Source organism: Megalopta genalis, unplaced genomic scaffold (genome assembly GCF_051020955.1).
Source record: "Megalopta genalis isolate 19385.01 unplaced genomic scaffold, iyMegGena1_principal scaffold0026, whole genome shotgun sequence".
NCBI classification, from domain to species: Eukaryota; Metazoa; Arthropoda; class Insecta; order Hymenoptera; family Halictidae; genus Megalopta; species Megalopta genalis.
In genome coordinates this window covers 1,022,826-1,049,465 of record NW_027476096.1, presented here as the reverse complement: position 1 = coordinate 1,049,465, position 26,640 = coordinate 1,022,826, and the positions used below count along the sequence as shown (strand labels likewise).

At 37.5% G+C, this 26,640-nt stretch overlaps 1 protein-coding gene and 1 long non-coding RNA gene across 2 annotated transcripts in view; one reads left to right on the top strand and one right to left on the bottom strand.

Moving 5' to 3' along the window:
• LOC143260958 (cytochrome P450 6A1-like) overlaps positions 1-26,640 on the top strand; it is a 338,865-nt gene that overhangs the window by 141,600 nt on the left and 170,625 nt on the right. The gene's annotated exons all lie outside the window — the stretch shown is intronic.
• On the bottom strand, positions 3,434-4,888 carry LOC143260934 (uncharacterized). Its single transcript, XR_013035211.1, has 5 exons — positions 4,233-4,888; positions 4,049-4,153; positions 3,777-3,969; positions 3,618-3,695; positions 3,434-3,520 (listed from the first exon to the last, which is right to left on the bottom strand). It is a non-coding gene; the product is annotated as an uncharacterized LOC143260934 (long non-coding RNA).

Sequence of the window (26,640 nt, the reverse complement as noted above, 5' to 3'; positions counted from 1 at the left end):
ACAATATACAAGATACAACTTATTAGTTGTGCTATGTTAAAACTAAGAAAATATTGCTACTATTAAAGAAGCTGGTCAAGATACATAAAAAAATTAGAAGTTATATTACACATACTTAACTAAAACATAATAATAATTATTTGCTGGAAGAAGCACGTCAAGTTAAATAATTTATTAATACAAAAAATTACATTCTAATGGATCTGCCACGCGTCGAATTTCTCGAACCTGGCCGAGCTTGTACATGAGGTGCAACTACTCTCACCTGTGCAGGAACTGGAACTGCCCTCCGTACCGTCCTCCTTGGTTCTTCAACAGCTGCCGCAGGAAAACGTTCTCTTCGTCTCTGCATTATGCGTTGTTTATAGTGTCTCGCGGTTCGTCTCAGGATAGGATCATCCTTGCAGACATTCAGCCACTTACCTGACACTCTAGCAGCGCAAAGCAGAGACCGAGGATCCAACATGCGTAGGATTAACTGCGACACCTCCGGCGGAAGTTCAGAAATAAAATCCACCTTGGTAGGGTCGAGCACTCCAATCACATCAAGGAAAGTTCTGAAGTTTTCCATGTTGCTGATGTAGATACAAGACGTCGAATGAACCATTTGTCAGAATTTGTGGTATATATAGTCGTGGTCACGCTTCACGCTTCGGTGACTCGACCAATCAGGAGCGGTTACGCGCGACTGCACATATTAATTTAAAATTTTTAAAAATATAACCTTGCATTCACGCATACTGTGAAATGAGAATGCCATTATCGTAGGGTTGATGTCACCATATGGAACTACTATTTTAAACAAGAATACAATTTTTTAAATATATATTAAGAACGTCGATGTATTGCTTCCTATAATATATAACATAATACATCATATCTTTAAATTTTGCTTACCATTAGCTTCCTCTGTACCGCAGCGCCTGATCCATACCGTTACCCGTATCGACTACCTGAGGTATGAATGCATTGTTTTAGGAATCTTGGCAGGTATCCCTCCCATTTTCTCACTCGGAAAGGTCATTTTACTATTGTAAAGGAAATCATACTTGATTATTTTTAGTAAGAGCAAGCATTTCTGGTTGAGTTCTTGCTGAAAATATAAGATGTGTATTTCGTAGAGCGGGGTTCAAAAGGAGAGTCGGAAGTGATACAGAAAGGGTGGGATACGAATCTCAGCGTAGTGTCTCCTTATCCACTCCGCCATTCATACTTCTTATGGACTCATCAGTCTCTCTGTTGTTCTTAACACTGTACCGATCGTTGATACAACACTTGTGCTATGGCATGAACTAACGTTATCGGCCCCTGGTACAACATGCATATCATGCTCAGTGTATGCAGGAAAATTATAATTCTGAACTACGATAGTTCAGATAGTTTCAGATAGTATTCATCTGACCTGCGTGAGTCCATCGAATAAAGACATCTGGTCCATGAGTGTCAGTCTAATAAAGGCATGTGATCTAGGAATGTCGGTCAAACGTTAGACCTGAATAGCATACATTCACTGATATTTTATATATATATTTTGTATTATTTTCATATTTTATATTATTTTATATTTTTTATATTAACGACACATGTATGTATCTTCTTTGACATTGCCTTTAATATTTCATATGTAGTTAAGAATTGGTTTTTCTAGTGCTTTTTTTCACAGTAGGAAAAGGTACTTGCTATATACAATGAATAAATGTGTTCTAATTTTCATGTATAAAGGATTAGAAATAGCATTTTTATTCTAGCATTACAATGTATTCATAGTAATATACACTGACATACTAGTCACTCTCTTTCCAGATAGTCTTGAGGAGGTGGGATCGGCGACGGGAAGAGAGAATTGAACCCGGTTACAATTAGACTATCTTTATTTACAATTGGCGTCGGAACCAAACTCGCGATGCTCGCGTACCGTTCCCGACGAGGGTTCTTACTGAACTAACCATTCGCTCACCGATGCATCCCATCCAGATCATTCTTTCTCATTCTCACGGTTCGCTTTCACTCTATCCTGGCTAGACGCATTCATTCTACGCGACACTTAAACCAATCGTCTAGACATTCGCTCGACGCTAACTCACAGCATGCAGCCCGGTCCATTCGTCCAAACATTCTTACGCCTTAAGGTTGCGGCTGACTGCACACTATGACGACCCACACATAGAAGAAAAGCCATATACGTATATTAGTTTTAGAGGTTCCTATCAAGTAAATCTGACGCTTTAATATCGAAATGTGCAGTTCGTAAGTGGAAAATTTAGATTCCCAAAAGACTAAATTGGGGTTCTTAGGATGTAGAAATATCCGTTTTGCAGTTATTGCGGAGATATTTGCAATATTCGGCCAGAGTGGTGACAATTCACGAAAAAGACGACACAAGATGGCCGCCGCTAACAGTTTTTCATAAATATCGAGAGATATAGAGCTCGAATCGAAAATTCGCATCCGAAGACCCCGAGATAAGGCATGTACAAAGACAGTGGAGTGTATTTTCAGTAGATTACTTAGTTAATTAAGACACACGGTTACTTTGTTGTGAATTGTGTATCGGAAACACCATCTCGAGCTTCCGACATTCTTCACTACTAGCGTCACAGTTCTCTTCCAACCAAAAGACGCACCACAGCGAGCTTGCCGGTAACTATAGTTACTTACAGTCGATAATACAGATCGACAAATTACATAGTTTTACACTTCCATCCAAAATATTTTGAATCAAAAGACGACTAAACATGGTTGCCACATTTCATTCCTCGCCGCAATGTTGCCATGTCGTCAAAACTGTTTCACAAACTGAGTTTCATGAAACTGATTCCTGCTTCATGAGCCCGTTCTGCCGCGCGCTAGGTTACTTGACCAGGGGCAGGTGGCGTGCGGGGCAGTCCTCATACTCGTAGCAGTTGCAGCCAGAACGCTCGTCGGATATTGTAAATATCTCAACAATAATAAAGAAATGGACATTTCTACATCCGAAGCACCCCAGTTTAGTCTTTGGGGAATCTAAATTTTCCACTTACGAACTGCTCACTCGAATATTGGCACGTCCATCTTACTTGATGCGAACAGTTGTCACGAAGATATTCTGCCGCGCGCTAGGTTACTTTACCAGGGGCAGGTGGCGTGCGGGGCAGTCGTGAGCGGCACGGCAGTTGCAGCAAGAACGCTCGTCGAGTAATCGGGTAGGTGAGTAATAATATATATTAAAATAATAATGGATTTTTTTATAATAATAATAATTTAATGACATGTACTTTATATACTACGTTTATATAAAAACGTAAGGATGAATAATTATAGGACATCAGGAAAAAAGTGATGGCGATGGGGCAATTGGTAAATAAAATGAACACAAATGATGAAAACGATTTTAATAAAAATTGAGTATATATTTCGAGTTACCCCCTACCCCCCCCCCTCCTCTGCCTCCTCTGCCTCCTCTTCCTCCTCTGTCTTTCCTTTTTTCCCCCCTCTTCTGGGGGCCATACATCGTCTTCTTCAAAAGCTTCTTCAGCTCTCTCTGCAACATATAAGCATGTATTATTATTATTATTTGATATTATACATATTACTATATTATATTATATTATATATAAAAGTATTTTTCATTTACTTACATTCGCCGCTACAAGGTTTGCCAGGTTTGGCCTGGCCACCCCTCTGGCCAGTTGGCCAAGTATGTTCCTCCATTGGGACTGTAACATAACAGCAGAATTAGAAGTATATATATTATAAATATACATTCTATTTTGTACACATATATTGCATATACTTACAGCCCTCCCTGACTCGTATGCGGCAGCGATTTCTCGCTGCCGCGTCAAAATAGAGTCAAGTGACTCCTCTGCATTCCCCGCTGTCGCGGTGGCTGTTGACGGCGCGGAGGATGTTTCCGCTGCTGCGGTTGCTGCTGTCGGCGCCGAGGAAATCTCCGCTGGCCAATTTATCCAGAACTGTCTTCATACTTGCCTGTAACATAGACGTGGAATTAGAAGTACATACATTATGAATAAGCATTTCATCGTACATACATACTGCAAATACATACAGTTTTCCGGGCGTCGAATGCCAGAGCGTCTTCTCTCCCTCCGGACAAATGGATGGTGGTTTCCGCCTACCGAGCCAATTTAGCCAGAACTGTCTTCATACTTGCCTGTAACATAGACGTGGAATTAGAAGTACATACATTATGAATAAGCATTTCATCGGACATACATATTGCAAATACATACAGTTTTCCCGGCGTTGAATGCCAGAGCGACTTCTTTCCTTCTGGCCAGAACATTGTCGGTCGTTCCCTCAACCGCAGTGGCGCTGTCAATGGTAGCATCGCAAGCACACCTCACTGCCGATCCGCGTGAACATCATCTGCAACATGCAAGGAACAATTCGCACACTAAGTGTGCAACCCGACATTGCGTGAGTACGCTCGAGCGAATCTAATGACTCGCGAGCTCAGATCTTTTTTAAATTTCCTTCGCTGAAATAATCAGCGAAGGCGCACACTAAGTGTGCAACCCGACATTGTGTGGGTTCGCTTCAGGTTTTTTAATTAGTTTTGTGCTAATCACAATTGGTTTTTTGTACTCCGTTTCTGTGGCCTCTCGGATACTCATGTTCCTAATGTAGCGGATGTCCAATATTTCGGGCAACATACAATGGACGTAGAATCGCGACAATTTCGATTTCATTTCGTTCTGCCAAAATGTGTCGTCTTTGGTTACTTTTATAGTTTTCATACCCTTTGGTGTCCACAAACAAAACAGACAATATTGTCGACCTGTTATGTGCAGTTGTCCCTGCACTTGGTAAAAATAGTGATGGGTTCTGCGTAATGCAGTACCTGCATCATCTTCAAATATTCTTCGTAGTGGTTGAATATTTTTTATCGCTTCCTCTGGCGAGAATTTTTCTGCCGTCTTCGGGCATTTAATTTCCACGATACCGTCGTCGTCAATTATGCCGTCCGGAGTTGCCCCCAAAAATGGTATCTCTGCATCAATGAAGAGACCGAATTTGCGGATTTCCACGTCTTCCTCCTTCGCAAGTTGTTCGCTGGCAATATTCTCACACTGCCGACCATATTCAATGGCAGGCAGCTGCAATATGTTTGGATACAGCAGTGACTTTACCAAATTTCCACACTTGGTTGTTTCCCTTCGCCGACACACTTTGCCAAAGTTCGACGCTGTAAGTAATTTGGATCGATATGTATGCCACTCGTGGCTTTTATTTTGTTCTACCGTATCCCTCTCTATTTTCTTTCGATTCGCTTACCAGTCCTGCAGCATCTCCATGTGCCTTTCTTTTTCAAAGCTAAATAGATGTTGCTCCATATCCGGTTTCTCTGCGCTAACTCCATAATCCGGGTCCGTTGCTGAACAAAACGGGTTTCTCACCTTTTTCGGAGACTTTCTTTTCCTTTCGTTTCCTTTTTCATTAATGCCTTTCCTTCTTTCTTCTAATTGTTCTATCAATTTCGGCGGCTTCACACCCTTGCCCTCTATTACCTTTGATATTAGTTTTTGCGTGTTGTGCTGTACAACAGCAGCTGCACATCTCGCAGAATATGACCCTCTCTGGCCCAAATTTAACCTTTTCCCACCAGTATATTTTGCAATGATTGCATTGAGGTTATCAACTGAATTGTTTGTAGTATTATGTAACAAACTTTCAGCATGAGCCATCAATGGACGGAAGATCTCATGCATCCGGTTATATGTGCCGATTTTCTTGAGATGCGGTACCAAGTTGTCTTCTCCCGTGTTTTCTGGCTGGTCGCAGAAATATCCTAGTCTGCGACACTCCTTGTGCTCTCCGAAAACGTGGCTAGGAATATTTAGTAGATCCGTTTGCAAATTTTTTATTCTTTGGTGGGTCGGAAGATTTTCCTTCGATCTGTAAACTGCAGCCTTCACAACATCCGTGCGCAATCTGCGAATGTTATTTTCCACGGCTTTTCGATAAATGCCAGGTGGAGTCTTCTTTACAACATCTTTCATTTTGTTGCAAAAATTGCATGGATTACAATCCAAAATCCTTTTATATACGCTGCTGTCGCCATCGGCAATCAATATATTATATATCAGACCTCTTTTTTCTATGCTGGTCTGGAAACCCTCAGCAATTGCAGCACTCTCCATTCTCGTGGATGTCTCATTTCGTCCCCAGTTCTTGAAGCATCTATGTTCTCTGGGGCTTTCCTTCCTCTTCGAAGCGTTGTGGCAAATCAAACACACTTTATTTTTCACACCTGCAAATAACACTTTTTTTGTGTGGTATCCCGCTATTGCACCAATACCGGACAAGGAGTCATGCCTTCCAGTATGGTACGATCTTTTCATTCAGCTGCCGTCAGCCACGACGGGGATGAAAGGGATACCGGAAACTGAAACGTCGCCTCTTCGGACGGCTAATTGTTTCTCCTCTTCTGCCGCTGCTAGCATTTCTGCTTCAGCAAGACTCAACAAATCTTCAACAATGTCGTCATGACATCTTCGATATTCCGTCCTTGACATGCATGGAATGTTCATTGTTGCAAACATTTCTTCCATCTTTGCGTAACCACCTCCAGAAGTGATTGCAGCGAGGGTCGTAGTATAATTCAAGTCCATTCTTTTATTGTCTGCCGTTTGACTGTGCACTTCCGCTTCATATTGGCACATCTTGCACTTCAGAGTTATCGTTGCTAACAATCCCGAGCGCTTCATCCCGATCACTTGCAAATGTTACGTGGTGCATTCGAACGTTGCCGAGTGGTACCCTATCAGTAGTACCTGCTCTACCACGAACCGGAAGTCCGTAATGGTTAATCCTTCCTCGATGATTGGCTGTGCACGTGATTGCTCTTGCGTTCCTGCCTCGATGATGAAATGGGGCATTTCTTGACTGACCTCCGCTGCTTCGATCTTCTCGGTGCACATCTTCCTTGCCGCTGCAGCTTGTTGAGTTCTATAAATGCAAAATATACAAACAAAAATAAAGGTTTTCAAATGAGTACTATACCGTTCGATCTAAACAGATTGATATTATTAATTAAATAATATGAGCCAGTCACTGTGCCGTTGCAACCATTTCGAATCATAACCTGGAGTAAGCCGTTCAATCTTTCCATTATAATTGAACACTTGCAAATGATAACGATGACAATACAAGTAGCAACGATTTGTTGCATAGCAATTGAATCATATTGAACTGTTAATTATATGAATTAATTTCCTTTGTTGGAGTGAGAACATATATATATATTATTTTAATTGCGGCTAAAAAATTGGCTACAAAATATTTTTCATACATACAATTGATGAATTCATCTAAAAATTTAGATAGTTTTCATACGAGTGACAAGTAGAGATTAATTGTTAATATTACATGAAAGTTTGAATAAGAAATTTAAATTAAATAATGGTAAAAATTCAGTGCGCCAGCACCAACGGTTGGACTGCTGTTGTTCGTTAATTTTAAGAATTTTTAGGGGCTGCAGTTATCTCGATGGTAAATTTTAGTAATTATCTAGGTTGAATAAATTTATGGGAACCGTACAAATCGCCCGTCGCTTTCATTATAAATGGACTAAGTCGTAACGGTGTAAAAGTATGGGACAATGTTTTCATTAAAATTTTAGTTTAACAATAAGTGTTTCATTTACATTGAAAGGATTCTGAATGAGGAAAATTATATTATTTGCACAAATTATAAATATTATTGATTTCTTAATTTAATACATTTGAAAAAGGGAATTACATGATTATAAGTTATAGTATTTATTTACGAATAAATTTAATGATTTTAAAATGTGTGTGCGTGTGTTGTAGAAGAAGAAAGTAATATTAGTATAAGTAAAAGTGATTTTTTCGTACTTTTTGTATCAGGGTTAATTAAAATAAAGTTAGTGTTTTTAATTATCTCGAAAGTAAAAGAGTTAATTTAATATTTCTGTTATGTATCATAATAGTTATTAATAATGAATTGATGAGTTTATGTTGGAAGAAAATCCTAACTTTGGCATTGTTAGTTGTTACATTTTTTATTGGAATCTTTTTTTTTTCTTTTCTTTTTTACGGATATTATTATTTCATACTTTTAAATATATTTATTCATTTATCCTACATCAAATTGAATTGGTTAGTTTAGGGTATTCAATAATAATTGAAATAAATAATGGTTCATTGTCGTATAAAGTATTAAAGTCGTGTAAAGAATTAAGTTTAGATTTATGGTAATTGAAGATTTAAATTTTTATTAATATTAATCAGTAAAATTAAATGATTTGTATTTCATAACAATTTTATTACTTTGTTGTAATATAATTTAACTTAACTGGATAAATTTATTTTAATACTAATTTAAAATTGGACTTTTAAAATTAGAATATTTAAATTTTCAGTAGTTTTATGCAATAAAATTAAATATTTTGTATTATGATAATTAGACCGCATTTCCAATATTTTCACGTGGCCCGCGGGTGGTCTGGTCTGCCGATAGGACCCACGGTGGACAGTCGCATGAATTGGGGAAAACCGTAATTCGTTTTCTATGGCCATAAATCCGGTCGACGGGCTAACGATGCATACTGTCAATGTCGTACTAAGAGAAAGAAACAGTTGTGCGTTTGCCGCTCTATTGACGGATCTATTTTCATAAAATGTATTCTAACGTTTTGGCTATTTGTAACTCTTTATATATGTATTCTAAATTCAAAGGTTATTTTTGCGCATTAAATGTCTGGACTAAGTTTTCCTCCTAATTACTAGAATGACAACAATTTGCTAATTGAATTAATTCGATTTCATCAATATCTTTATCGTAATTAATTAATTCGGTGATATCTGTCTGTCATATCAACAAAACCCTCTCCATCAATATTTTGTCAAACTGTTATTAGGCGATTTACATCTGTTTCTGTCAAAGTTGGAGAATTTGCTGTAATAATTTTGTCTATTATTTCTACGCAATTTAGTATTGAAAATTCTTTCCAAATTTGCGGAACCGTTACATTCGAATTAAAATTGTTGGGATTATGGAATGGAAATGATTCTAATTCTTTGCTTTAGAAGACTTTATTTTAATCCTTTATTGAGAGAAGGTATATGAGCGAAACCGATCGAGCGACCAAACTCTACTGAGAGTCCGGTAAGAAGAAACGCTTCTTTTATACCCTTTTTGGGTTCGTCGTGTCCACCAATCAGAGACGTTTTATTTGTCGCGTTTTACATTGTATACGTGACGCTGGGACCCTCAAACAGTCAGGGCACGATGTATATCAAAACGTACCGGCGATGATGTATCGCGGCATCTAATATATACAGTTTACATCACCGTCGCTGCCCGCTGACGGAGCCGGCGAAATGTAAACCGATATCTTAACTGAAGATATCTTACTAAGTAAACTATAGATTAATTTTTGTTCGAGGCTAAAATTTCAACAAAAATCATTTTTTTCTAAAAACATTTCAAATGTACGACGTAAATAAAAAGTTTTAAATGTTTGTATTATCCCTTGGTTCAATGGTTCCTGAATTGATCTTGTGTTGGGTGGCAGACAAACCACTTTAACATTAGCCTAATTTAAATTTATAGGATGTCCTGGCGCGTTATCCATCAGTAATAGATCTTTAAAACTAATACTTTTTCGTTGCAATTAATCCTCCAGCACCGGTACAAAACAGTTATAAAACTAATTTCGAAATATTTTGCATGTAATCCATGCTTTTTTATTGGCTTGCCTGTGAACAGTGGCTATAAGCAATAATATATAGTTTCAACCCCGAACAAAAATTTTTATTCAAGCATCACTGAAGACAAGCAAGGCTGGGTGTGCTTGAAGTTACATAAATTGGTATTCCCCGTGTTGTACAAGAGTCCACTGTATTTTAATAATAAAGAGCAATAATTCTGACTAATTCTTAGGGGGGTATTCTACTGTGAACTTTTGAAAAAAATCAATTCTTTTTTTGCATATTCTTGAAGGATAATATTAGAAACAAAAATGAACAATTTGAGAAAATGTGGTACTATTAATCGAGCCTTGCTGCCGGTTTTTATTGTTATTGACAATCGGTAACTATAAAAACGAACAGCAGGACTCGAATAATCGTATCTTCTCTTCCCAAATTGCCATTGTTGTTTTCACTCTGAGTGTCAATTAGGGAGTTAATAATTAATGTAGTTTTAAAATTACACCTGTATACAGTTACTGACAAAAGTTAAAAAACAACGTAATCGTTTGATATATTTCGGTATATTCTCTATCTTCTAAAGATACATAGGGGTTGGAACTAAAAATAGCATAATGAGATAGCATCCCATACATCAATAATCAATGAGTTTTTTTTCTCAAACATACTTGTACGAGAGCCACAATGAAATTGAATCGAAGAAATAAAGCAAAAGCTGCACGACATAAGTTAAGAAACATACATCGCTTAAGTTATATAATCACTTTTAATGAAAAACAGCGGTATGTCAATGTCTGTAGTTTTCATAACAGTCTAATAAGATGTTTGATATCCCTTGGATTTGAGGATTGCATTGCATCTGCGTGGCATAGATTCAATTAATCGAACACAAAACTCAGTCGGTATTTCTGACCATATTTTCGTGATTATTTCCATTAATTCTGCTTTATTGTTAAAAGAGTGACTTATCACCAAAATTATAAAACGATTCGATAAATATGGAAGTGTTAAAACGGCACCACGAACTGGCAGACCGCGAAAAACAGATGAAAAACCAGATTGTCGAATTACAAGCCTTTCTAAGTCGAATCCATTTTACACTGCTTCTGAAATTAAAAATCAACTGTATCTGGAAAACATTAGTAACAGGACAATTAATCGTCGTTTAGATGAAAATAATCTTTTTTCACGCAAAGCATGCAAGAAACTACTTGTGTCGAAGAGAAATAGAGCAGCCCGATTGGAGTTTGCTAGAGAACACCTTAATAGAACTGCTACCGAGTGGTCAAAAATTTTATGGAGCAATGAGAGTACGTTAAACCTATTTGGAAACGACTCTAAAAATAATGTGCGACGCCCTACTGGACAACGATTTCATTTTAAATACCTAAAACCGACGGTTAAATTTGGTGGCGGCAATGTAATGGTGCAGGGTTGTTTCTCGCGTTACGGCACTGGTCGATTAGTACAAATAAAAGAAACAATGGATAGAATTGTGTATCGTGACATCTTACAAAATCATATACTGCCATTTGCCAATGAAAAAATGTCATCAGGGTGGTTATTTCAACACGATAACGGTCCTAAACATTCTTTCAAGTTGGTTAAAACGTTTCTTGCAAAACAAAATATTAATGTAATCAAGTGGCCAAGTCAATCCCCGTACTTGAACCTAATTGAACATCTGTAGGATTACATTGGACGCCAGTTGGGAAGTTACTCTTTTAACAATAAAGCAGAATTAATGGAAACTGTTCCGTCCTGGACGGATCAACACTGAACAATCTGTCAGGTCACTCGAGGGCCTACGGAGTCTAAACTACGACCCCGAGAAAAGGTGCCTGTCAGACCAATAAAATAAACCGAACCCTACGGGACAAGTTCAATATCTCGGATTTACAACGACGACCCGCTGTAACAACATTTTTATACCGTTTACTTTACCGGTTAGTACCGGTAAACTAAAAAATAAGAAAATAGTTTTATTACTGCACTTTAGCCGGAGACCCAAGGTGGTCTCCAACTGCCTTCCGTCGACTTGCCCTTTTTTCAAGGCCCTAGAGCAACGTCTTCGGAAGTGGGGGCAGGTTGGGGGTGAAGCCAATCAGACTCCAAAAATGGGCCGCACAAAATTGACTCCACCCCGAGCAAGTCAACCTGCAAACCAAAACTGGTCGAGACAGTCAGTCTTTTCGGTAACTCTCACGAGAGATGGTCAAACACTCTCACACACACTTGTAAACCCCTGGACCTTCTTTAAATAAACTGTGTTGCTTTTCGTTGCAACATAGTTTAAACCTTTTTTACAAATCAACTTCACCGCCATTATGTTGACGTTGGAGGCGCAGCATTTGGAGGAGCAACCTTCAATCTGTGCACCGTGCGATACATTCGTATGGCCCTAACAGAAACAATCACGAAAATATGGTCAGAAATACCGACTGAGCTTTGTGTTCGATTAATTGAATCTATACCACGCAGATGCAATGCAGTCCTCAAATCCAAGGGTTATCCAACATCTTATTAGACTGTTATGAAAACTACAGACATTGAAACATCGCTGATTTTCATTAAAAGTGATTATATAACTTACGCGATGTATGTTTCTTAACTTATGCCGCGCAGCTTTTGCCTTATTTCTTCGATTCAATTTAATTATGGCTCTTCTACAAGTATGTTTGAGAAAAAACTCATTAATCATTGATGTATGGAATGCTATCTCATTATGTTATTTTTAGTTCCAACCTATATATGTATCTTAGAAGGTAGCGAATATACCGAAATGTATCAAACAATCACGTTGTTTCTTAATTTTTGTCAGTAAGTGTATATGCGAGCTCCTAAAATTAACAAAGTTATGGTTGTTTGAAGGACGCGACGACCTTATATCTTTATCGATATAACTTTAAAAGCATTTTTCCGGAAACTATGTTTTTCAGAACGGTGTCCACTGACTGAAAATTTTAAGCACGCATTTAGTACTTATGTGACTACAGCCTCTACTAAAATTAATCAAATATTTTTCTCTTTTCTTTTGTTTTTATGCCTCCGAAGTTTAACAATACATGCAAAAATCAATAATTAAAATTCAATGTATCGCAACTTTTTTAAATATCGACTGTTTTTTTTTTGTTCTAGTACCTACTATAGCCAAATTCATACTAATTGAGATTTCTAGTAATATCCTGTTCGGTATGAATGCTATTCCGTTCTTTTTAATCTGAACAAAATTCTGATTTCTTGTCATCAATATTTAAACATTCAAGTAAATGGATACACATAGTAAATATAAATTGTCCGTTTTCTTCTTAGAAATTATTACAATCGAAATACTTGTAATCATTGTAACTATGAAGAAAATGTTACGCCAAGGATTTACTTCAAAAAATTCCCTAACAAAGTTAAAAATGCACCCACTTAACCCTAAAATACACCTTTGAATCCAGACGAATCTCCGAATCGATTAATACTGAACTCCCTTCCTCTTGTTAGTTCTCTAGTTTTACATTCGAACGTCATCCTCTCGGAATCAATACATTGGAACTGCGGATTAAGTCTCGGCAGGTACTTCGGAACTTGTGATTAAAATCTCGGTAATAACGTTTCCCCGGGAAAGCGTGTAACAATCAATCTCTCCGGGTAGTGCTTAACTGAAAAAGAAAAGCAAGAGCAAGAAAGAAAGAGTAGAGTAAAGTTCAGCGAGTATTGGAAGACGATACTTTCCAGAGAGTTGGTCCGACGTGACCGTCAGGAAAATCTGACGCTTCCTAGCTAATCAATCTTCCTCGTAGTGCACACACTCGCGTCGATATTTATGTTGGCATTCTTACATATCTCTGTTATGTATCAATCACTCTTTTGTTCACCCGCATCGACAATGCATCGGTATTGAAGGCGAAGCAGAACTGTTCATATTACTCTTAGATTTTTCAATTAAAAGTATAATTCTTCAATTGTTCTTCCGTCGGAAAGTAAGTTGACATGTATTAATTTTCATTTTTTGGTTAGAATACTAGGTTTGTAGTTAGTTATTCGTACGTTTTTATATCTAAAAATAATTTTATAATTATAAATTTATAATTTTTATATAAAATTATTTTTAGATATAAAAACGTACGAATAACTAAAAAATTTATATTTGCCCATTAAAAGTATGTATATGAAAAAGGCCATATATTTCGAAAGTCGGTGCTGCGAAGCATTTGATTATATTTATTATTTTTATTATTTATATTTATTATATAATATAAATATAATTTATATATATATTCCTAACCAAATATTAAATATAAATGATAAATAATAATAATATATATTATATATTTAATATTTATATTTATATTTAATATTTGGTTAGGATTATCATAAAAAGCCAATATGGTTCAGGGATACGTTTATTTGGATCGATGAATCAAAATTTGAATTGAAGGAAGGTGGGAGATGATGCGTTTATGACATGGGGCTGTTTTAATAACGATCGAATTGGAAATTTAGCAATAATTGAAGGGAAACTTACCCTTGATGCTTATATTTCATAGAAATAGGTCGTTCGTCTTTCGGTAAGACAACGACCAAAAGCACACCTTAAGGGTTGTAAAAGAATTTTTTAAAACCAAGAATATAAATTTGCTTCCATAACCATCTCAAAGCTCCGATCTGAACCCGATCGAGCATTTGTGGGAGGAATTATATCGTCGAATAATTATAACTGAAAGATACACTAAGTCAAAATTTGTAGAAGCATTGAAGAAGAAATGGAACGCTCCACTGCGCTGAAAAAGTTAATTACAAGTATGACAAGTTACTTTTTAGAAGTAACAAGTGCCAAACTATATCAAACTTCATACTAAAAAAATTACAATAATGTAAGATGTGCATTAAATTGCAATATCAACGAATTCCCCGTCTTCGGTTATATAAAAAATTTGGCTTTAGTTACACAATTTTGTGTCTGTATAGGAATTAGTATGCATTTCGTGTATTTTCTTCTTTTTCTTAAACTTCAACAAACACATCTGCACAATAAATAACTTCTTATACTTGTCTCGTTAACTTTATTTTTAGTCATTTATAACAGAACCTTTCGTGTCAACGTAAATACTGATGAGAGTGTACTCCCCGGCATGAAATGATCCGTTCCGATCGGCTTTTTTTTACAGTGTACATCGACGTCAACGAGGACGACCAGCCCTTGACGTTGGACATCAGGCTGCCGAATAGCTTGCAGCCGCGTATGTGGGAGATCCGGATCATTCAGCTGGCTTTCGAGCAGCGTGCACCGTCTGGCTGTCTGCAGTATTTTCAGGGGGCAAACGGCACCCTGAAAACGCTCAACTATTTGTCGAACGGTAGATTCCTCGCCGACCAGGATTATCTGCTTTGCATCCGCCAAGAGAGGGGAATGTGCGGAATTTCCTACGCACCTTGCACCAGGGACTCATTTCGAATAGGTCCTTCGAGAATGCTGATCGGCGACGCGAACGGCACCAACGCGAACGCGTCGTCTCTCGTCGTCGCCGAATCATCGGTCGGTAACGCGACGGGAAACGCGACCGGATTCGCGTTCGGGCAAAATCCTGCGAACAACGCGGCTTCCGTGAATAATACTGACGCGGATATCGAAGGATCAGGAACGAATCCCAACGACCAGGTCACCGGTACCTCGATGAACGTATCGAATCTCATGGAGGCAGGCATGGATTCGAATGTATCGCCTTACGGACAAGAACGGTGCAGAAACAGGGTGCTCATCCCTTGCGACTTTGAGGAATTTATTACGGTAATATTTCTGTTTATTCGCAGCAGCGGTAGTAAATATCGGGCGTGGAAGTCGAAATTTTGCTTTATTTTCTACGGGATCATGCGAGGTTGTATTCTTTGAAGTTCTGACATTTCTCGAGATGTACAGAGTTTGTTGTCCCGTGTTAACCGTCGCGAGCTGTTTCCTCGTTTTCGTCGGTATCGTTGTGTAACGTTGACTTGAAGTTATTGTTCGCGAAGTACAGTATGCATTGCGTCTTATGACTAAACTTCGGACGTTTATGCGAATGCATATGTTTGTAGGGAAGTGATAAATTTATAGGACTCGGGCAGATATTTGTTTTAGCACTAGAGGTTTCCAGAAAATATAACTTCTTTTTACTTATGTTTTGTATATTGCATATTTTTTTGCATACATTTGTCTTATTTCTACATATTTCTTATATATTCGATTGACCAGATTCTAACACGTTGGGGGTCGTGATTAGAGGCAGCGATGTTTTACGCAAGATATATGCATTAGGGTGATCCTTACTTCTAGGCTTCAAAAATTCTTTTGCTATTTTAGCTATTTGACAGTTGATGGAAAAATGATGCTTGCAAAATTTTAGCGTAATTAGATAATGGCAACCCGTGCCGCATTTCAATTCAAGTTTTGAATTATAATGATCTCAATGTCACTATTAGTAGGTATAATTGAATTTTGTTACACAGAAAAGGCACTTGCACTTGTTTAAATAAATACAGGTAACCCTCCTATAACACGGTAGATAGGTTCCTAGAAAATGCCGTGTTGTGTGAAACCGTGTTGTATGAGACCCAGAGCCAGTACAAAAAGAGGGGTTACGTTCCGAAAACTTATTAAAAATAAATATCTCTTTTAATTCTACATAAACAACTTAATTTTTATTAAAAATATAAATGTATGTACAACACAAAACAAAACAAAAACCAAAAATATTATTTTAACTTCACGCAACTCTAATTTAATAAATTTCTTCGTCGCCACTGCTCAGTATAATCAACCGAGAACGTTTTTTCGGTGGAATGATATCGCCTTCACTTTCAGAACTTTTTTCTTCATTGAAAGTTCTTGCATCTTCTTCCCTCTTAAAAAATTCTGTAATTGTACTTTGGTTGCTGGTTCTTACCAGGTCATTATAAATTTCTCGGTATTGAGCTAGACAGTTTTGCAGCTCCCTTTTCAATTTTCGGCTTCTTTCAGATAACCTTGACATAAGCTTAGGCCTTCTTGTAATTTTTTTAATGTTAAACTGTTAACTGCACAATCTTCATCAGTGCTAGTGTCCTCAGAATCGGTTTGATTTTCAGCTTCGGATGCCATTTCCATCAAATCCGCTTCGTCAACTTCTTCTTTCAGCGACAAAGACTTGATGTCGATACAGTGCTTGATTGAAAATTTCTTCCAAGCTTCCATTACATTAATTGATTTTGAATCGGTTACGTCTAAAATCCACTGTAATGCTCTTCTTATGTAATACGTTTTAGAGGTATAAATAATACCTTGATCCAATGGTTGGAGCAACGAAGTAGTGTTAGGTGGTAGGAACAGTATTTTGACATTTGGATGATTCAAATCTTGTGGGAGCATTATCTAATAGTAATAACGCCTTGAAGCTCAAATTTTTCTGCCTTCAACGTTTGGCACAAAACAATTTAAAAACCAATCTTCAAATAAATTTCCAGTTACCCAAGCTCATGGATTTGCTTTCCAATAAGGTAAGGGTCTTTATTTACGGCTTTAAGTGCACGAGGATTTAAAGATCTATAAACTAACAAGGGTTTTGTCATAAAGTCCCCCGAGGCATTACTGCACAAAAGGAGCGTTAGACGATCTTTAGACACCTTAAATCCGGGTGCTGTGTTTTCTTTTTTCGGTATAAAGGCTCTACTGGGCATTTTTTTCCAGCAAAGCCCAGTTTCGTCGGCATTGAAAACTTGATCTGCTGTGTATCCTTGCTCTTCTATAATGTTTTGAATTTTTTCTGGATACGTCCTAGCGGCTTCATGATCAGCCGACGCAGATTCTCCTTGGTTTCTTATGCTATAAATTGCAAAACGCTGTTTGAATTTTTCGAACCAACCTTTACTTGCCACAAAATCTGAGTTGACAAAGGATTCTCCTTGTTCTTTAAGATGTTTGTAAATTTTTAGCGCTTTTTGTTTGATGATATTGCCATCTAATGGAATTCTTTTTTGACAGCAACCATCAATCCAAATGCTGAGTGCCTTTTCCATTTTCTCAATTATTGGCGCCCGGGGGCGAGCTGCACGTTTTACGAATGTCAATGATCCTGCAGCAACTGCACTTCTTATTTCTTTTTCATTTTTCTTAATAGTCCGAATTGTTGCTTCATTCAAATTAAGGCTTTTTCCAATGTGAGATGCTTTTTCTCCTTTCAAGAGACGATCCAAGATTTGTATCTTTACTTTTTGGCGGTGGAGAATGTGACGATGTTTGGGAGAAAAAGGAGAGGGGAAGTCGTTTCGTCGGGGACCCGCTAGCGGGCCCTTGCCTTAGGCGTTCGCATTTGAATAAATTAAAAAATATTTTTACATTATGCGACATTTTAATTTATAATTTTATTAGTCTTGATTAATGGAAATTTATTATAGATATGAAATTTTGTGTGAATTTCATAGGAAAATGTTGTTTTCAAAGCTTGAATTGACTTAGACCATTTTCAAAATTAACTGAATGTCCTATATATATATTATTTTTCAAGAATGTCCTATAATTGACTTAAAGTAATAAAAAATTGTGATTTTTATTTGAGCCGTTTATTTTGAAAGTGGTGTAAGTCCAATGTCATCGAAAGAAGTTGTAAGTGGCGTTGCGTGGGGTATTTAGACAATACAAGCTCAGATTCGGCATTTTGAATTTCTTTTAAAAAAATAACTTATACCACTTTCAAAATAAACGGTCCATTTGAAACAACAACTTCAACGAAATAATTCATAAACATTTATCAATCATTTTTAAAAAGTAATCCATTTTTATCATAATTTCGAGTTTTTAAGATTTTTAAAATGTTCCTGAAAAACTGGAGGGATGTATGGTAGTAAACACATAAGATCTTTATGTTTTTCTTCCGTTACTGGTCTAGTGGTGTGTTGTATAATGGAAGTAATTGAATATTTTCGTATATTTTTGGTCTTCCTCTTTTAGGTGAAAGATCCAAAACTTGGAATTCAGAATCATCTAAAGAAGTCTTATAAAACATTTTATAAGGTTCATTTTTCAAGAATCTCATCCATTGAATTTTTAGCCAAGAGAGGGGACAGCGGAGTGCAAAGGGTTAAATAGCGAGTCAATTAAATTCCTTCGTTGATCATTATCCATCTCCTGTGGTTGGCCAGCGTGTGATGCATATTTAGTAGAAAAATCTTCATCACTTAACTTTGCAAACCATTTCTGGCATTTACGTTCTTTAAACCGTATCTAACCCGTACACATAACACAGTTTTTTGCATGTTTAGGTCACGTTTCCCTTTTTTTGTAATAAAAAAACATAATATGTCGTAGATGCTCTCAGAAGTCGTCCATCTTCGATACAATAATTAATTGTAAAAATCAAAATCGATCCTAACAATTTGAAGTTGAAAATACAGGTTAAGCATTCACTATTACTTGGCGTTGCACATTAATGATTTGCAGTGAAGTTACTTGTGAACTAGACTGCAAGAAGATAAACATTATCAAAAACCGCACGAACTTATTGGCCAACCTAATAGCAGTAGCAACAATTTTTTTTATAATATTGTTACGGCGACTTGTCCAAATCAAGTCGCTGTAATGTGAAACTGTTCCATTGTGACGAAGTCCTTAGAAAATAATGGAAGATAGGGGTTGCCAAGGAAGTGTATTACCAACGGACAATCGGGAAGTCGAGATCGGACCGTCGAACGATTCACGTTTCAAATTGTAATACAATTGGATTTAGTTGTATTATAGTTTATATTCTTTACTGTAAATAAAATGTCGCGACGCGAGATAAACGGAGTGATTCGCAACATTGAGGGCCCAGCCGTGATCGAAGAATCGATCGGAAATGTGACACCGGCACTGGAGATCCTGTTTGCAAACCTCCGACAAGAATTATGCGAGCAACTGCAAGAGCAGCAGAGGCAGTTTGAGGCGCGACTGGAAGCGGACAGGCTTCAGCGCGAGGAACTTGAAGAGGCTGCTGCGTCCGAACCAGAGGCCGCATGGAAGAGAGAACCAATGCCAGCTGGTATTGGATTTATTGCGAAATTCTGTTTTAAATTCTGCGGCATTCTCGTCGGTGGAACACTCGGAGGCGCGTGTAAATAATTCGTACACTGTTGTAAATAATGTTAATAGTGTGTCGAGAATTACGAGAATTTACGCGCTTCGTAACTGAATCCGGATATTCTGTGAAGCCGACGCGTTATGGCGCTTTCACGTCATGGGAAGAACACCGTATACAATTTGAAATGGTCGCGAAAACAAATGGCTTGGACGAAGCAAAGAAAGCTTAATTGCTTAGTTAGATGGTTCGGCTCGAGGAGTACAGACTTGGACTAATGTCCAAGTTTTATTTAGCATAAGAAAATTAATTTCTTCTCTAATAGCTTGTTCCCATTGTTCCCTATCATTTCTGTTATTTATTTCCTGATATGATGCAGGGGTTTCACAAACTACCGATTGTGCACACATCATATAATCGATCGGCATGTCCTCCTCATCATATGAAATGTGCGGTTTCCTTTTAATCCTATCACTCCTTCTTGGTTCTGATAACATTCTTTTATTGTTATTTTTACTATCTGTATTTGTATTGTTATGAGAAGAAGATCTATCTACTGTCATTTCCATATTACCATTATGGAATTTTTCATTGATTCTGTTCGGATTTATACTCTCTAGTTTATCTGTTTTCCCATCAACAGACTTACTAGATTCACCCACTGATTTTGACTTTACGTCAGAAACATCAGTTTTACTTTCGATATTTTCCGAACTTGAACTATCTGATTTCCCATTATCAGATTTCTTTAATTCCTTTATTGAATTTGACATTACGTCAGAAATTTCAATTTTATTTTGAGATTTTTCACAACTAATCTCTTTAATATTCACTACCGGCCTTGACTATAGGAAATTAACTTCGTCAAATATTGCATCTCTGACAACGAAATACTTTTCCCTTTTTTTTTTTTCACGTCCCACACTCTATACCCGTTTGTTTCATAGCCTACTAGTATTCCTTTCCATGACTTTTCGTCAAATTTGGATTTACTAGTTTTACCATGCACATAATTCAAACGGTGTTTTATTTTGTTTCAATCCCCTCGTTGGAGATTTATTTATTAAATATGTAGCAGTAAGAACGGCGTCACCCCAAAAACTCTTTATCTAAACTTGCACCGGCTATCATCGCTCGGGCCTTTTCTGTGATCGTCCTGTTCATTCTTTCTGCTACACCATTTAATTGTGGGGTTCGTGGAACAGTCAAGTGATAACTTATACCCTTATCTATACAATAGTTCTTCATCTCATTCGATAGATATTCTCTACCGTTATCACAGTACAAATTAGCCAGCCTCAGATTAAAATGAGATTTACATTTTGCAACATAATCTTTAAAAACATTAAAAAGTTCTGATCTGTGTTCCATTAAATATGTAACACAATAATGAGTGTACACATCTATGAATGTTGCAAAATAATTTTTGTTATTTATTGTGGAAGGAGTGATTGGACCGCACACGTCCGAATGTACTATTAACAAAGGTCTTTTTATATGATTTTTATCTTTTTTCCTTTTAAATGGCAATCGTGCTTGTTTCCCATTAATGCAAGCTTCGCATAGGTTATTATTTGGTATTATTTTATTTACCAATTCTACATCGCTAACCATTCCTTTATTTCTTAACTCTAGGAATTTACCTTTTCCAATATGTCCTAAACGCTCATGCCATAGTTTAAAATCACCTTTGATAATACTGTACATTTGGACTGAGTTCACTTGTTCATGCATTATTTTAAAATCTATTGTAACAAGATTGTTCGAGGACTTACCCCTGATGATCACCTTACCGGATTTAAAAATCTGTACACCTTGTTTATCAAATACAATCGTATTACCCATACTTTGCATCTTCGATACAGAGAGCAAATTATATGATACTTCCGGCGAATATAGGACGTCCTTCAATTCTCCTGCGACTCCTGTGTCACTGATTACGTTCAGTGTGCCCCTTTTTGTTGCCGTGATGTACTCTCTAGATTTTGCCACCGATATCCTGGTAGGTGTCTTCAGCTCCTCGAAACGTGTTGCCAAGTCCTTCCTATTGATAATATGGTCGGACGCTCCTGAATCCAATAAAAATTGAATCCATTCTCTTCCATCTTTACTGCATTCCACATGTCCTGCCATGAATGCAAATCCATCTCTATTTGCAGCATTTGTATTTTGCTGCACATACTGCACTGTTTGTAATGTTCTCCTTTCATTATTTTTTTTTGTTTAATTGCCTGGAGAATCTTTACACTCGTATCGGCATTCTCATTTAACAATTTCACCTCATGATCCAATAGTCTGGTTTTTTTACGAATGCAATACTTAAGTTGTCTTCAGCTGCTTTCAATTCAGTGATTAGGTCGTCAAAGGTCGTGAAGTGTCTCATCAATTGGGTATCACTTTGCAATTTCAAGCTCAGTAATTTCTTCCGCAGAGCCAGTTGAGTGGCGAGACTTTTTCGCTCGTACAAATTGTCCAAATTCTTGAAGATTTCTCTCGCATTGATTTCTAGTTTTTCGAAACATAGTAACGAGTCTGCCAGATACTCTGTAATTATGCCTTTAACAGTTCGGTCTGCTTTATCCTACTTCTCCGTTTTATTCTGTGGTGGTTCATCGTCGATTACGTGTATAATGTTTAATTCTGTCAGCACAGCACGTACACGGAATTTCCAAACACTGTAACGTTCACCATCGAACACTTTAATGTTTCGTTTTATACCCGCACTTTCCATTGTTCTAAAACACTTAACAAAGTTAATTAAAAAAAAACGTTGCCTGGGCCCATAACCTGTTGGGATTATGGAATGAAAATGAATATGATTCTAATTCTTTTCTTAAAAAGGACTTTATTTTATCCCTTTATTGAGAGAAGGTATATGGGCGAAAAAGATCGAGCGACCAAACTCTACTGAGTGTCCGGTAAGAAAAAACGCTTCTTTTATACCCTTCTTGGGTTCGTCTTATCCACCAATCAGAGACGTTTTATTTGTCGCGTTTCACATTGTATACGTGACGCTGGGATCCCCAAACAGTCAGGGCACGATGTATATCTAATGGTACCGGTGATGATGTATCGCGGTATCTACTATATACAGTTTACATCACCGTCGTTGCCCGCTGACGGAACCGGCGAAAATGTAAACCGATATCTTAGTATCTTAGTACTAAGTAAACTATAGATTAATTTTTGTTCGAGGCTAAAATTTCAACAGATCAAAAAAATTTTTCGAAACTAAATTATGTGCTGTTTCAAAATTATAAACAGCGGCAAGGGGAGTCAATCTCTGCATTGGCCATGGAAATTGAGAGGTTGGCACAAAGCGCTTTCTCGGAATGTCCAATTGATGTTCGAAAACATTTGGCCGCCTCTCAGTTTGTGATGATATTGGCCAATGAAGAGATAAGGATGTAGCAGCCATTGTGCTGCAACTACGCGCCCGCCTAGAAAAACTTTCAATTTTATAGCGGTACACGGCCGGTGACAATAATAACCGTTAGAGGATTCGCTTGCAGAGGCCAAGGACTAAGTAATAAACTTTCCCTGGCCGTTGCAAGTCGAAAATGATTTTATTGACTTTTTTTAACAACCCCACGGGTACAGCAGATGTTGCTGGAAAATAATTACCGGCCGTCTACCGCTACAGGGCTACCTGGCCGCGCATTTACCCTTAGGAGTAACCGTCACCTTGGTGACAAAGGAAGAGGAGACAGACGATGTTTCCGCCGGAGCGATATAAGCGGCAAAAATCGGATGCCGCGGGTCAGTTCGAACAGTTCGGTCAGAACAGTGCGGCCACGTCGAGTCTTGGTTAAGTTATAAGTTCGTATATAAGTCCATATTATTATAATAATGTCCCGTATACGGGACATTTAGAATCCACAACCCCCTCAAGGAGAATGGTGCGATATGAAGGTTTTACATCTCTCAGAGCTACGGTGACCAGAGCTCTAGAGATGGAAGCTCTTAATAAATTAACGCCAGAAACACAAACGTGTGAACGGAACTTAAAACGTCCATTTACCTCCGAGAGAATGCTGGTACGTGCGGCTGAACGGCATTCTGAACATTTCATCAACGGGAGTTGCCGCATTGCTGGAGCTGTGGAAAGAAGGTCCACCTCCAACGGGACTGTTTAAAGAAATCAAGGAAGTGAGACTTTGCAGAGAAACTTCAAGAAGTCGGAATAAAGGGGGACAGTCCGACTTCATCTTCCGTTTTCCCCCTGTCGTGCTGCGTTTGGAATCTATTCAGCGAGGGATTTTCTTCGTCGAAGGCATCGTTGGAGCGAAGAAGAGGAAAATTATCTTCGATAGGGGCTCATCGGTCAACCTTCTATGGTAAAATTATGCTGCAAGGCAGAATAGATCAACGAGCATGACAGGAGTGAAGATTTTCTCAGTCTCCGGTCAGAGATTACCGATTTTTGGTAAAGAGCGTCTTCCTGTTTCCATTGGAGAAGTCGAGATCGTACCGTCGAACGATCAACGTTTCAAATTGTAATATTATTGAATTGAGTTGTATTATAGTTTATATTCTTTATTGTAAATAAAATGCCGCGAAGCGAGAGAAACTGAGTGATTCGCAACAATATCTTGAAAACTAAGGCTGAGCGGCCTTAAATGAAAAAGGAGAGAGTTGTTCAGAATATCAGCTTTTGAAACATATTTCAAGACCATTGAAATCGGAGGCGGGTGTAGGCTTTCGACAACTTAATCTCGAGAATTCGTTTGTGACAGTTTTCGAGAGTGTCTTAGTCGTGGAACGTGACACCTCTCCCCTTAGATAGCAAATTTTTAAGGGAATTCTAGCCGATTAAAATGGTTAAAATTGCTCTTAGAGGTTTTTTAATGGGTATTATACCGTTCGATAGCTGATCAAGAAAAACTCATCTGTACAAAATTTCAACCTTGTAACTTGCCTATGAGGGGAAAATTTTTTAAACATTGAAAGAATATTTCTAAAGTCATGTAATATGAAATTGGAAAAATAAAGTGTGATGTAGGAAGAAAAATTCTATCTCCAACGAGAGATGAACCCCAAGCGTAGTGTATGCGTAGTCGGCCATCTTATCTACTCCTCCAACCGAAGATGTTGAAGTATGCGACGATATTTAGGTGTACATATATCGCAATGTGCATATCACAATTTTTTCTTTCTCTTAAATCGAGTATAATAACATGTAATAACCTTCTTCCTCACAACAAAAACGTCGACAAATTCGGTATTCATTTTCTTTTTTTGACGATGACACAGTTCTACGAAACATCTGAGAAAAATTGAGCACACTGCTTGTGATAGTACCTTATCAAAGAATTGATATCAGAGTGGCATAGTATCTTTTTTCGAGATTTTTTCAATTTTCTGATTTTTGTTCGGTTTTCCACTTTTAATATCCACAGTTTGCAACCGAAAAATCCGAAAAAATTCTGATATGCAGCTTGATGTGCGAAGTAAGCCACATTTTTTAAAAAATGTTAAAAAGCCACCGAAGGAGGGGGATGGGCGAAAAATCGGCAGGCCCTTTGTCCCAGATTTCTAATGGTTGTTTTTCGTGCGACAGCTTCTTGATCTGATTGTTTGTGTTTGGCAATCTACGCTGCTAGGTCCGGGATCGCTGACTATGTCGACGTTATATCTGTGATCGTTGATATCCTTGTATTATTGTACCTGCAATTGTTTTGTATATTTTAAATAGAATATAGATTCTGGTTATACCAGCGCCAACAGATCCGAAGTGCAAGAATCCGTTCTAGAATTTTATAGCTGCACTTTCTGCTATTTGATTTGATGTTTCTTCATTCGTCATACCCATGATGGACAAGGTTCCGCTTGGAATGCTTTTCCCTGTCATTGTCCGAGCTATAGACTTTATTATTGCGGATTTTATTCATCGTCAACGGAACAGTGTATCGGCATCACGAAGCTTGTGCCTGCATACAGTGATACAGTATGACTGCCTCTTCCAATTCCGTATGCCTTTAGGGGCGCCTGAACGGACAATAAAATGAAAAACCAGCACAGAGGGTGAGATCGGTATTCGCATTCGTGTTCGTGATCCCAGTGCATTTTTATGTTCTATTGTTTTATCTTGAATCGAGTGGATATCGGGATTCGCGATGCGGTCGATCGTGTATCAAATAAAAATGGTTCAAGGACCCGTATTTCCCGCTTGAAAATATCCTGCATACATTTTTTGTTTCTTTAGACTTACATTCTAACGCTTAGACCTATAATAATTAATAATCTGAATTTTTCGAGGAATTAAATATTCTTTCGTACCTATATCGCACTTTTTAAAACATTTAAATTATATGTTGATGTCTTTTATGTAAGTACGAATTTTTTCATAACTGACCTAATTACTGTGATCAGTTTTAGGTAATTAATCCTATGACAATTAAAAGTAAAAACATGAAATATTCCGTACTAAATAATTTAGGATTATTTATTATTATATATTCTTATTCAAATGTTAATTATTATATATTCCCATTGTAGGTAATGATGTGGCAAATTTATTATTCAAAAACGAAGCTATAACATGTTTATTTGTCGAAGGCTCGGTGTGAACTGTTTATAACATCGGATTGCTTTTGTCTAAACGAACAAATATTTTACGGATCCAACAAGTAAGATTAGATGTAATACGTGGTTTGCCATGAGATGGCTCAGTAATCAACGCACACATCGAAAGAGACATGAAAACTTAATCCGGTTACAGTACACAGTAAAATAGAAACAAGTCCTAAATTAGTTTCAGTTGTTGAATCACATGAGAGTCTCAATTATTTGTGTCCCGTTTAATCGAGGTTCTGCATTATTCGAGATGATTCGAACTTTATGGTAGAGTCTCAGTGATTCGAATAGATTCCGAAGACGTCTACGAAACGAAACAAAGCACATGTGCAACT